Raw genomic sequence first — 14,825 nt, 5'->3', positions numbered from 1 at the left:
TCTACACACATCGATAACCACCTTGAATGGTTTTGCCTAATTAGACGTGGCAATACTGGGGCAACTTTCAGACTGTCAGATTCCTGTCCACTGAAACGTCTTGCATTTCTTTAGTAATTCAGTGAGTGGAGCAGCCACACTGCTAATGGTTGGTACAAATCTTTGATAAAATCCACTCAATTTCAGGAATTGTAGTACAGCTTTCTTTGTCGATGATCTGGGAAACTCCCCAATTCCCTTTGTTTTTGCATCCCGTGGGACCATTTGTCTATGTCCAACAATATGGCCCAGGAAAGTGACTTGGGCATTGGCAAAATCACTTATTTCCACACATCTCCCCATGCAGTAGTAATAATTATTTCAGTTCATTCTGATTTTCCTCTGGAAGGTAAGGCAATAACTTATCACAATTTTTGACAACTTCCTCATTGTCCAATGTAATTTGAGGAATTTCAAATTCAGAATGCTCTGAACTTAATTCTTCACTCTGTGTTGTAACCAATGACACAATCTTCTTTGACTTTCCTTCCCTATCAAAATACTTATTCAGCATATTCACGTGACAACTCTGTGAGATGTCTTTGTGTCTGGAGTCCTGATACAATAGTTCACCTCACTCTATCTTCTTTTGACTTGATAAGATCCACTAAACCTTGCTTTTAAAGGTTGAGCCATCACTGGAAGTATCTCTGATAGCAAAATTATGAGTTTTGATTTCTTGTCTGCTTCTTGTTTCATTGTACGCTGTGATACTTTAAATGCTGTCTAGCCAACTCCCCCACTCTATTTAATCATTCCCTAAATTCTTACACATTAGTCCAAATATGTTATTTCTGAATTTTGACTTAGAAATTTCTCCTTAATCAATTTTAGCATCCTCTCACTTCATGCCCAAAAACTAATTCAAATGGACTGAACTTGGTTGATTCATTTGATGCATCTCTGATCGCAAAAAGTACAAACAATCATCGGGATAGTCTTAACTATATGTCCTCAACATGGTGTCTCATGTCTGATGCCACTTTTATAGCACTCCCTGCGATTCTGGATGGTATGCAGTAGATTTGAAATGTTTTATTCCTAAGGTGTCCATAATTTCCTTGAATAATTTTGATGTGATGTTTGACCCTTGATCTGATTGTCCCTCAGTGGGTAGTCCATATGTAGTGAAACATTTGAGTAACTCCTCTACAATCGTTTTGCATAATGGAATGGCCTCTGGAAGTCTAGCAGACACAACCATTATTGTTAACAAATACTGATTCCCAATTTCTCTCATAGAGGGGTCCTTTGCAATCAAATTAAGACTGTTATAAAAGGTTCCTCAAATGCAGGAATAGTATTAAAGGTGTGGGTTTTATTAACTCCTGTGGTTTTCCAATTATCTGACATGTATGACATGTCTGGCAAAAATTCTACTACACCCTTGTGCACTCCAGGCCAGTAAAAATGTTGTATTTTAGCTTGGGTTTTCCTTACACATAAATGATCCCCTATTGGTAGTTCATTCCTCACCTGAAACACCTCCTTTCTATAACCCACTGGCAACATGACTTGATGAACATCTGCCCATTTCTCATCTATCTGAATATGTGATGGTCTCCATTTCTTCTTTAAGACATCATTTTAAGCTAAGAGCACACCGGGATACATTTAGATTCTTCTTCTGTGTCTGCTTTTTGATACAGTTGGTTTAGTTTCTCCTGCTTCTGCTGTTTTCCTGAACTAAGGACATCTGCTTTGTCACCTATCTGCTCCTGTTTTGTGACAACCATTTGATCACACAGGGTCTTTGGTAATTCCACTTCAGCCTTCTTATCTGTATTCTTTGATCTCTCCTGTTTCCACTGGTGACTTGGTGACCTCATTACCACACAGTCACAAAAAAATCCCAGGATGTGTGTCCTGCAATAGCCCGAGTTTCCACTGGCTTTTCAAACACAGCAGACAACATTTCTACCTGTGAACCAGCGATATCATTAGCAAGGACAAATTGTATTCCCACAGCTGAGAGTTTGTCCAGTCCTCCAACCATGACTTCCCCACATTTCACTGGAAACCCTAACTTCACTCTATATAACTGAGCGCTTATGGTCTCAGCGTGAATTCCTGTTACTGGCACTTTTTCTGGCAATAGTCCTTCAGAGGTACATGTCGCCTCATCTTTCAACATCAAAGATTGAAAGAATCCTGTATCTCGTAATATTGAAACCTCTTTACCTGCTGCTCCTGGTCTATACCCTTTGCAGGTATATGGTTTGAAAAGATCTGGCACTTCCTCCTTAACCAATCTCCAACCAGTTGTACATTCTGGTGCAGCTTTTTACCCTCCACTGTGCTTTCCGTTACCCTCCAACAAAATTCACTGGCTTATCTGTTTTCCTACATCTCTCTTCCCAGTGCTTTTTCTCATGCACCAATACTGATTTCATGCGGCCTATCTTATTGCAGTGAAAACACCAGAGCTTTTTAACCTCTCTTTTCCCTTCAAGGGTTTCTCTTTTACCCTGTGGTAAGTTATCCTTGTGATCTTCACCGAGATCCACCTTCCCCCCAGTTTCTATCCCTGGTGGATTGAAATTGATGTTGAAGCCAAACAGTGATTTATGAACCAACTCATAATCATCAGCCATTTCAGCTGCTAATCTTATTGTTTTAACTCTCTGCTCTTGTGGAAGAGTTATCACTATTTCAGGAAGTGAATTTTTGAACTCCTCCAAAATAATTGTCTCTGTAAGAGTGTTATAGGTTTGCTCTGGTTTGAATGCCCTTATCCACAGATCAAAATTACTTTCTTTGATCCTTTCAACCAGAGTCCCTCCTTAAATTCTTGAAACGTTGTCTGTAGGCTTCTGGTACAAGCTCATATGCACTTCAACTGGCTTTCTTCACCTTCTCACACACCCCAGATACCTCCTCTGATGGTGATGTGACCTCACGAGCTCTACATACAAGTTTTGTTTGGATCAACAAAACCCACATAATCACTGGCCACTGCATTTATTTAGCCACCTTCTCAAATGAGATGATAAAGGCTTCTGGTTTCTTCTCATCAAATTTAGGCAATGCATGAATATATTTAAACAGTTTCTCACCAGGCCTTTGGTTCCCATGGGTTTGCTCATCCTCACTCTCTTCCTCACTGAGCTTATGTTCAGTCTTCATCCCCATCCATTTAAATTGACTTTCCTGTCTAAGTGCCAGTTTCTGAAGTTCAAACACTCTCTCTTTCTTACTTTCCTCTCTCTCCTTTTCTCTCTCTCTTCCACTTTTTATTTATTCTGCTGGGGTCTTTCATTCTTTTTCTCTTTCCTCAGCTTTTAATCATAATTCAAACAGTTTCATTTCTTTTACTCTGTCCTTGTCTTTTGCCGCTAACTCAAACTGCTTCATTTTTAATTGAATTTTACCCACCTCCAAAGATTCTGGTGGTGTTTTCAGCAATTTAAAACACTGAGCTATTGCTGTAATTATCTCTCCTTTTCTGATGGAAGGAGGCAGATCCAACTCCAGATTGTCGGCTAATCCCAGCAGCTTGGCCTTACTTACCTTTTCTAAGGTCCCCAAAGTCACTTCTTCCGCCCCCAGAAGACTCTTAGTAACTGAAAGAGCCATTGCTATCCCCAGCATTGTTTAAACCAATAGAATTCAACATCCAGAACAAAAGACATGAACACCTACTACTCTCTGCTTTTGAGTCCAGCAAACCTAATCCCAAATCAGAATTATAAAACAAATCTCAAACTCCCAATCTGTTGTGGACCAGGGCAGACTCCTTCAAAACAGTGCAAGAAGGTCGCCCAGACCCTAACCTTTCGAGTTGCTTTGAGCAGGTGTAAAATGGATATTCCAGGAGTGACACAGCTGGTCAAAACCCCTCACTTTTAAACAAAACATAATTTATTCACAAAGTACCAAATGAAACACAAACAAAAGAGAACAGAATACAGAATAACTTAATTTATCCAAAAATCCAACAGATTATCCCAATTTAATGATGCTGTTCTAAATACTTGCAACAATCCTCGGAAACGCCCCTTGGCAAAAAAGGTAAAATCAAACACAGGGTCTTACAGAGGAGAGAGAGATGGCAGAGAGATTCAGCATGGAACACTTTCTTCCATAGAGCTGTTTCCTCGAGCAGCAACCTCAAAACTGACTGCTTGCTCTGAACTGCCAGACTACTAAACCCAAATCAAACCATACCAAATCCGAGTAAAGCTGAGCTGAGAGAAGTGACCACTCCACTTTCATTGTACAAGTGTTTGTTTTTATTTAAAATGTTTCTTCAAATAGGTAAACACAGACAAAACAGAGACCCTGTCTTTATGACCTCTCTGAAAAAAAAACCCAAGGACAACCTAACCTTGTTAAAGGAGGAGCACCATCAGAGTCTCTATTCCATTCTCCCAGTTCCTCCATCTCTTGCAGCTGTTCTGATGATGTTAACTTTGACATAGGGGCCTCTGAAATCTCCACCTTCTTCCTCAACCGAGGCTTCCCCAGCACCGTAATTGACAGGGCCCTCAGCCAGGTCCAATCCATCTCACGCACTTCACTCTCAGCCACTCTCTTCCTTCTCACAACAGCAATAGGGTCCCCCTTGTCCTCACCCACCATCCAACCAACATCCCCATCCCGAGGATCATTAGCTCCCACTTCTGCCATCTCCAGCAGGATGCCCCCAACAGACACATACCCCCTCCACTCTCAACCTTCCATAGGTACATTGACTCCAGGACACCTTGATCCTATCTTCCTCTCCTCCCAACAGTCTCCCACAGACCTACAGCAGCTTCCCCTGCAACTGCAGAAGGTGTAACACCTGCCTGTTTACTTCCTCCCTCCTCACTGTCCAAGGGCCCAAACACACCATCCTGGTGAAGCAGCGCACTTCACTCAATCCAGTCTACTGCATTCGCTGCTCACAATGTGGTCTCCTGTACGCATGGGGAGACAAAATGCAGGCTGGGCAACCACTTTGCGGAACACCAACATTCCATCGACTAAAATTACCCTGAGCTTCCAGTTGCATGCCACTTCAACACACCACTCTGTTCCCTGGCCCCAACATCTGTAACTGCAGTGCTCCAACCAAGCTCAGAGCAAGCTGGAAGAGCACCACCTAAGTTTCCACTTGGAGACTCTACAGCTTTCTGGACTCAATATCAAGTTGAACAATTTTGGGGTGTGAGGTACTTTCTTCCAAGTCCTTACCCCAAATCCCCACACACCAGGCCTGGTATCATAGGCTGCTACCACACACTACCCACTAGTAGGCATCCATTCCCTAGAAACAGATCTTTAACCACTCCTTTGACAATTCAACTGTTTTTCTCTCTCTCTCTCGGGTCTATGTCCATCTCTGTTTAATCACCCAACCCCCCCTTCCCCGTACCCTATCTTCTGTATGTAAACCATCCTTTCCCTAGCCACCATCAGTTCTGATGAAAGGTCACTGGACCCTATACATTAACTCTAATTTCTGTCTGCACATGCTGCCAGACCTGCTGAGATTTTCCAGCAATTTCTATTATTGTTTCAGATTTCCAGCCCCCGCAGTTCTTTTGGGTTTTTGCATTTTCAGATTTCTGCTGCCCTTGCCCTTCCAGCTGGAAGTGGTTGTGGGTTTGGACGGTGCTGTCTGAGGGTATTGGGTGAATTTCTGCAGTGCATCTTGTAGATGGTACACACACCGCTGCTACTGGAAGCAGAGAGAATTGCTGACTATCTCCAGCAATTTCTGTGTTTGATCCAAACCAGGAATATCCAATCCCACCAGGTCCATGTCCCGCGGATTGCTGAGAGTAACAGAGACACTTTCACAGTTTAACAACTTCGAAACAAAAACTGTCATCAAATCACTCAGCTCTGATTTTCCCGCCAACTTCTCTTGCTCTTCGTGCACTACACTTCATTCTCTCCCCTGGGTTCTGCGGATGGTTAGAAACCAATGGAAGTGTTACCTGTGAGTCAGTCCCTGTTGTCTATTCCTGACAGACAGTCGGACCTGTTCCGGAATTTCCTTCTTGGGTGAATTGATCGATGTGAAGTTTGGCGACTCTTTCCACGTTACAGTTAGTCGCCTCTATCCCCCTCGATTTGCACGGACTGGCATTCACAACAAGTGCTTAAGGGTCAAGGAGAAACCAGGACTCACACCGATCTATATCATCACCGCCTTCTCACAGAGACTGAGCACCATCTACATCCACACACACACCCCCTGTGCTGTTTCTGCACCATTTCTGGTCTGAAGGTGAGTTTATGTAGCCGTCAGAGAGAGAGAGAGAGAGCTCTCTACATCACAGCGCCGTGCCCTTTAGTGCAGGAATCTCCGAGACTTAGAGGCTGTAACCGAGACAAGTACAAACAAATGACCAAGTTTTCCGAGAAATTTGATTCCTTTCCCGCCCCTTCTTTCCCAGCATCACATCCCGACTGACCAAGACCAAACTTGTCATCTTCAGCTCAGGAGACTGTCAAACTGTAGAATCTTACACCTGTTCAGTTGACCCAGTAAAGAATATCAGTGCCGGTGAACAGTACAATGAGAAATGTTATTGTTGGTGGAACAAGCCGTACGGAATATTTTTTTCTCACAATGAAAATGAGTTTCCGATTAAATTGAAGCAATTTCTTATTTCACACTTTACTGTCATCTTTTAAATGTTTCTTTCTTTTCATTTCAAACTCTCATCCCTCTCCCTTCCCAATCTTGTTCCATCCTCCATCATTCCAACAATCCCTTTCAATATCAGGCAGATACATTATTGTGGCCTGTCCCCTTCCTCCCCATTCGATAACACTGTGAAAATGAACTGTCTCAGCCCAGAGATGACACCATAATCAGGAGCCATTCGAGCCTACCTTCAATACTCCACACCTGTCTCTCTATACCTGTCAAAACTGACAAACCACCAGCCCCTTCTTTATCAATGATCCATATCTCCATCCTACATTTCAAAAAAATGTGACTTGTCCCTGATACGCAACTTCTATTTTCAACTTCGTGAACCTTCCCACTTGCTTTTATTCAGTAGTGTATGGGAACATTTCATGATGGTGAGTATATCTCAGGATGGATGGTAGATTTCACAATGCTGGGTAGTTCTCATGGTAAAGTTATTAGATTGTGCAAGAGTTAGTTTTCAAGTCATTGAAGTATAAATAGGGACGTTCTGGGGTTGCTCTGGCAAATTACTTCCAGATGTTGGTTATCATTCAATTACTGTTGGGGTTATGTATTTATGTTTGGAATTTCTGAATTTATGTTTGACAAACAACAATTGGAAAAGCTGGAAGATTTTGGACTATTTGGGTATTATCTGTATTGAAAGGATTTCTTTTAAAAGTGTTCTTTTTTGGAAATGAAGCCAACAATTTAATGTGTACTGAGCCCGCAGGGTTGTTATGTCCCTTCTTCCTTTTTAAAATTATCTCTGCAGGGATGAACTTTTTTGTGTTCAGTGATTGTGTCTGTGCATGAGATACCAGGGACATGCTTTTAATTTTGGATCATTGCTTCAGTTCTGGATGTAGGTTTGGTCACTGAGCTGGAAGTTTAATTTTCAGACGTTTCATCACCATACTAGGTAACATCTTCAGTGAGCCTCCGGATGAAGCATTGATGATGATTCCTGCTTTCTATTAAATGTTGGGTTTCTTTGGGCTCATGATGCCATTTACTGCAGTGATATCATTTCCTTTGGTGATGTCATTTCCTGTTCTTTTTCTCAGTAGGTGGTAAATCAGGTCCAAGTCAATGTGTTTGTTGATAGAGTTCTGGTTGGAATGCCATACTTCTAAGAATTCTTGTGCGTGTCTCTGTTTGGCTTGTCCAAGGATGGATGTGTTGTCCTAGTCGAAATGGTGTCCTTCCTCATCTGTATGTAAGGATACTAGTGAGAGAGGGTCATGTCATTTTTTAGCTGGTTGATGTTCATGTATCCTGGTGGCTAGTTTTCTGCCTGTTTGTCAATGTAGTGTTTGTTACAGTCCTTACATGGTATTTTGTAAATAACATCAGTTTTGCTTGTTGTCCGTATAGGGTCTTTCAAGTTCATTAGCTGCTGTTTTAGCGTGTTGTTGGGTTTGTGGGCTACCATGGTGCCAAGGGGTCTGACCTAGGGTTTCTGGGTGTGTTTTGTTTGCTTGTTTGGGTTTGATGCTGAGAAATCTACAGACTGTGTTCATATACAGACAATGAGCAAAACTAATGTCATTTACAAAATACCATGCAAGGACTGTAACAAACACTACATTGGACAAACAGGCAGAAAACTAGCCACCAGGAGACATGAACACCAATTAGCCACAAAAAGACATGACCCTCTCTCACTAGTATCCTCACATAAGGATGAGGAACAACACCACTTCGACTGGGACAACACATCCATCCTCGGACAAGCCAAACAGAGACATGCACGAGAATTCCTAGAAGCATGACATTCCAACTGGAACTCTATCAACAAACACATTGACTTGGATTCAATTTACCACTACCTGAGAAAAAGAACAGGAAATGTCATCACCATAGGAAATGACATTACCAAGGAAATGGCCTCACCAACCCAAAGAAACTCAAACATAAAAATAGACAACAGGAATCATCAGCAATGCTTCGTCCGGAGGCTCACTGAAGATGTTATCTATTTTGGAGACAAAACGCCTGATAATGAACCTTGCAGCTCAGTGAGCAAACCTACATCCAGAACCGCAACCTGAGCCACAAATCTTCTCAAAACTCACTATCGCTTCAGTGTTAATCAGAGTTTGCACTTTGCTATAATAGTAATTTTATTTATAATAGAGTATTTTGAGGTCACTGAATGATCATGGTAGACATTTGTTAGTTTTGAGATAATAGTACAAGAGAAAAGCAGTTGGCTAGTTTGGTAATTGAATCAACAGATTTCCACTTAGGTGTGAGATGAGGTGAATTTATTGAATCAGAGGAACATTTGGAACTTTGTGCCACTGACAACTGTTCAATCTCAGTTCTTGAGTATGTTTAGTGCAGAGATTGATGGATTTCTGTTTACCAATGGCTGGTAAATGTTATTGAAGTGTATTGAATGACAGGGCAGCCCCAATAGGCTTAGTGGCCTAATATGGGTTTGACTACTTTGTTTCTAGAATTCATTTCTTTGGGGACATTTGCAACTCGGGTGGACAAATCATTTTTTTATTCATTATGAGCTACTAGTAAGTATTATAATAGAAATACATGATGTGGAGGAGCTGGTATTGGACTGGAGTAGACAAAGTTAAAAAGCACACAACACCAGCTTATACCCTAGATTGCTATTAACTCTTTCATCTTTTAGAATGGGTTGCAGGTTTAGGTTAATTGAAAACAGCAATCTAGATTTCTTTAATATATCATTTAAGTTCATAGAATCATAGAATCATAAAATCTGTACAGTGTGGAAACAAGGCCTTCGGTCCAACAAGTGCACACCGACCCTCTAAAGAGTAACACACTCAGACCCATTACCTGTCCCTTATATTTACCCCTGACAATCGGTTGCATGACACTGTAATCTTTTGCTATAAATTCTGTGTCTTATGATCCTGTTCCACAGCGACCTGATGAAGGAACAGTGCTCCGAAAACTAGTCCTTCCAACGAAACCTTTTGGCTATAAGCTGTTGTGTGAATCGAAACACTGTCAGACAAACTGTTTCAATTTATTTCAAAGTGCTCAGGCCAAAATGGATAATTTGAGTATAAAACAGTTGTAGTCACAGCATATGGGGTGGCACAGTGGTTAGCACTGCTGCCTCACAGCGCCATATACCCAGGTTCAATTCCTGCCTCAGGCAACTGTCTGTGTGGAGTTTGCACATTCTCCCTATGTGCTCTGGTTTCCTCCCACAGCCCAAAAATGTGCAGGTTGGGTGAATCGGCCATGCTAAATTACCCGTAGTGTTAGGTGAAGGGGTAAATGTAGGAGAATGGGTCTGGGTGGGTTGCTCTTTGGAGGGTCGGTGTGGACTTGTTGGGCCGAAGGGCCTGTTTCCACACTGTAAGTAATCTAATCTAATCATATAATCCACAAACACAGTGAGCTCCCATCAGACTCTAAAGACAATGATTAAAACATGCTTTAATCAATATCCCTCTGATTGGGACAAACATCTGGTTTTTCTGTGACTTTCTACCAGAGATTCATGAAGTGAATCTGTTGTGTTTAATATATTCATGATTCATGTATTCATGTAATTAATGATCATGAGGTAAGTGATCCACAATAATCGATCAAGCAAAAAGTTATAGGACAATGACTCTATGACTCTAAAAGACGCATCCTCTGCAGTAGATTATGTGCCTGCATTTCTGCATCTACAGGATGCAAAATACCATGTGTGACGATAATACCATGTGTGACGATAATGCCATGTGTGACATTGCTTTGGCAAGGTTGCTTTGACCTTGATTTTTTGTTTAAAGAGGTTGTAAAGGCAGAAGTGCCGAAATATTTGGAAAGACCTCAGCTTAACTATAGTAGGGGAGTGGCAAGTTCTCCCAGTTCAGATATTTTCTAGTTTGGTTTATTCATAACAGTGAGAAGCTGCTGGTCCAGCTGTAACAGAGAAGCTGCTGCAGTGCAGAGAAAGGTTCTTGACTGACCTTTCTCTCTGAAATCTCTCTTACCTGTCAGAACCTGTTTGAATTTACCTTTTGCCAAGGGGTGTGTTTATGGGATGTTACAGGAATTGGAACAGCTCCTTAGTTACATTACTGTGTCGCATTAGTTAGGTCTTCCAATAAGTAAGTTATTCTATATTTGGTTTTCTTTTGTTCTTCATTCAGCTGCAGCATTTAAATAAACTCTGTTTTGGTTAAAGCTGAGTGGTTTGACCAGCTGCATCATACCTGGAATATCTACTTCACATCTGTCTTTAAAATAAGCAAAGTTAAGGTCTAGGCTACATTCTTAAAATATTTGAGGGGGTGTGACCTGGTCCATAATACATGTGAGTATTTAAAAAGTTCCCAGGCAACAAGGAAAGGTTGGGCAGATATGCATGTTAAAACCAGAACACAACAAACAGGAGATGAAGCATTGGTATAATTACCACGCAGGGGGATCATGCAGGATTCAGTGGCCCAGGCAAGATGGTTAAGAAATTTATTGAAGTGGTTCAATTGGTAGTCAGTCAAATTCACAGGAAAACAAGTGGCATTTACTTTCTGAAAGCATTGTAATGAAATTGATAAAAATGAGCAGGTATCTCAGTTATTTAAACAATAGAGGAAGAAGACAGCGACAGTAAGAGAGAGATGGAAAGAATTGTGGACAATTCAGAATTTGTACCTGTCACTGTTAGCCAATACCAAAGTAATGGAACAGATACAAGTTGTATTTTCCCACTGAGAGGAAGGTCTATGCGAGAATGTTGTAGGATGTAAGGACTCAGGAATGCAAGGAAATACATGAAGAAAAAGCAGGATGTTTGATTTTATTAAGAATGATGTAGATTTTAATTCCTTTGTGCATGGGATGTGGGCATCCCTGGCTAGCCTGCCATTTATTGCCCATCTGTAATTGCCGAGAGAACAGTTCATCGTCAAGCACATTGCTGTCGGTATTGAAGCAGATTGGGAAATGCTGGTTGATTTCCTTCACTGAAGGACATCAGTGAACCAGGAAGGTTTCATGGCCATCAACAAGGGTTACATGGTCACCATAAGACTAGCTATTTATTCCAGTTCTTTATAACTTCAAATTCCATCGTCTGCCATGGTGGGATTGAAACCCACATCCTGTAACGGGGGAATCTGCATCAATAAATAACTTCCTTGTTCTCTAAGTCTTGAAGAAACAATGTTTGAAAATTATTTGATTGAACCTAGTCAAACTATATGGAGCTCTGTGGATTAATGTGGGTGAGGAATTAGAAATAGACCAGACCAGGTAATGGTAGTAATTTCCTTCCCTGAAGGACATTAATGAACCAGATAGGTCTCTCCCTACAATCAAGAATGATTTCATAGTCTTCATTAGACTCCAAATTCCTGATTATTATTGATTTCAAATTCCGCCATCTGCTTAAGCAGGATTTGAACCGAGGTCCTCAGAACATTAATTGGATCTCTGAATTAACAGTCTAGTGACAAAATTGTTAAGCCATCACCTTTCTTCTCTGACACTGAGTTATGCCATTTGAGTTCAAAAACACATTTGGTGTCTTTCTGATCACTTGTGAACCATAATTTCATTAACTGTGAAGTTTGTACGGAAAATGAATTAATACAGCCATACATTGGAACAATATATAATTCAATTGGAAGCCTTACTTAAACAGCGACAGCTAGCTGATCTAGACATAAATCCTGCTAAGAGTGAGCTTGTGAAATTGTGGGTAACATATTAGATACACATGATAGGGCAAGATAAGGCTTTAATAGAATTTCTATATCCTGTAGCTCAGGAGGAAATCAATAGATTTTTTAGAAATGTGTTTGTTTCGAATGTTTATATCAGGTTTCAGAACGATGCTTGTCACCCCAGTAGATTTATTGCAAAACAGGCAAAGGTAAAATGATCTATAGTGTGCAAAGAAACCTGAAGGCATTCCTAAGAAATGAAACAGTATTGGACAACCCGACTTCACTAAACTCATTAAAATGGTGATGATGCCAGTAATGTGGGTGTGGGTGTGTGTGTCAGTGCTGTCTTATTCCAAGGAGATGAATCTGGCACAGGGAGGCCAGTGGGGTACTTTTCTAAGAAAATAAATAAGAATCATAAGAAATACTTTCCAATACCAAAGAAGCTCTGGAATTGTCACCAACTCTGAAATACCTCAAAGTGAATACCAGCTACAAGCACAAAGAAATGCCATTCTAAACTAACCATAATCCCTTCAAAAAATGTATACATTAACATAGAAGAATGTATTTCTGCAGTTTGCTCATTTATCACAATCATGTAAAGATTTATCGTATTGCCTTAAAAAGGGTGGCATGGTGGCTCAGTGGTTAGCACTGTTGCCTCACAGCACCAGGGTCCCAGGTTGGATTCCAGCCACGGGCGACTGTCTGGATGGGTTCCCTCCGGGTGCTCCGGTTTCCTCCCATAGTCCAAAGATGTGTAGATTAGATGAATTGACCATGCTAAATTGCCCATAGTGTTGGGTGCATTAGTCAGAGGGAAATGGGTCTGGGTGGGTCGGTGTGGACTGGTTGGGCCGAAGCGCCTGTTTCCACACTGTATGGAATCTAATCTAATAATGCGATTGCTGAAGTACTATCAAGAATACCATGGTGTGAAATGTTTGGAGTGGGCAGCACGGTGGCACAGTGGTTAGCACTGCTGCCTCACAGCGCCAGAGACCTGGGTTCAATTCCCGCCTCAGGCGACTGACTGTGTGGAGTTTGCACATTCTCCCCGTGTCTGCGTGGGTTTGCTCCGGTTTCCTCCCACAGTCCAAAGATGTGCAGCTCAGGTGAATTGGCCATGCTAAATTGCTCGTAGTGTTAGGTAAGAGGTAGATGTAGGAGTATGGGTGGGTTGCGCTTCGGCGGGGCGATGTGGACTTGTTGGGCCGAAGGGCCTGTTTCCACACTGTAAGTAATCTAATCGAAAGAAGACGCTGAGGGAATGAGTAGGTTTTATATAATGAATGATTGAGAATGTTTGTTTAAGTCTTTTGTGTCTTATTTTAGATTAGATTAGATTCCCTACAGTGTGGAAACAGGCCCTTCGGCCCAACAAGTCCACCCTCCAACGAACAACTGTCCCCTACATATACCCCTTCACCTAACACTATGGGCAATTTAGCATGACAAATTCACCTGACCTGCACATCTTTGGACTGTGGGAGGAAACCGGAGCACCCGGAGGAAACCCACGCAGACATGGGGAGAATGTGCAAACTCCACACAGACAGTTGCCCAAGGCGGGAGTTAAACCCGGGTCTCTGGCGCTGTGAGACAGCAGTGCTAACCACTGTGCCACCGTGCTGCCCATATGCTTTCATGACTACCGCATCATGAACACAGTCTGACATGGCATTTCATTTCCCAAGGATGAACACATTTTAATATTGAAGGATCATCTCGAACAATCTGCAAGATATTGACCAATAAGGACCTGCATTGGTTAGTGTCTTTTAAATCTGATTTTTTGGAAATGAAACTAATGGTTTATTCGTTTACTGGTTGTGACTGAGAATCATGTGGCTTGGAGAAACAGCCATGTAAAGCTCTGAAGGAGATAAGACTTTATAAACTTTGTAACCAAAACATCCTGAATTTGGAATGAAATGGAAACCTTGATGCTATCTTTTATGCAACAACTTTTAGTCTTAGAATCCTTTTTACAGACCCAGGTTTCAGTGTGAAGAAGACCCATAGAGGCTATATGTTTGTCTCCTGAAAACCTGTTTTCCAATAAATGTTTCTGGGAACCAGAGAAGATTTTCAAATAGCTCGGCAGATTTTGGAAAAGTGTGGACGTAGTAGGGTTGTTGTAATGGGTGACTTTAACTTTCCCAATATTGATTGGAACCTCCTTCGAGCAGAAGATTTGAATGGAGCTGTTTTTGTAAGGTGTGTTCAGGAGGGTTTCCTAACTCAGTACGTTGACAGGCCGACGAGGGGAGAGGCTGCTCGGAAACGAGCCGGGGCAGGTATCAGATATGGTGGTGGGAGAGCATTTTGGTGATAGTGACCAAAACTGCCTCACATTCTACATAGCTATGGAGAAGAAGAGGATTAGGCAAAATGGAAGGATATCTAATTGGGGAAGTGGAAACTATGATGCGATTAGACATGAAGCATGGACTGGGAGCAATTGTTCCATGGTAAAAGCA

This window comes from Chiloscyllium plagiosum, chromosome 10, assembly GCF_004010195.1.
Source record: "Chiloscyllium plagiosum isolate BGI_BamShark_2017 chromosome 10, ASM401019v2, whole genome shotgun sequence".
In the NCBI taxonomy this organism is placed as follows: domain Eukaryota; kingdom Metazoa; phylum Chordata; class Chondrichthyes; order Orectolobiformes; family Hemiscylliidae; genus Chiloscyllium; species Chiloscyllium plagiosum.
Note: the sequence above shows the minus strand (reverse complement) of the source record.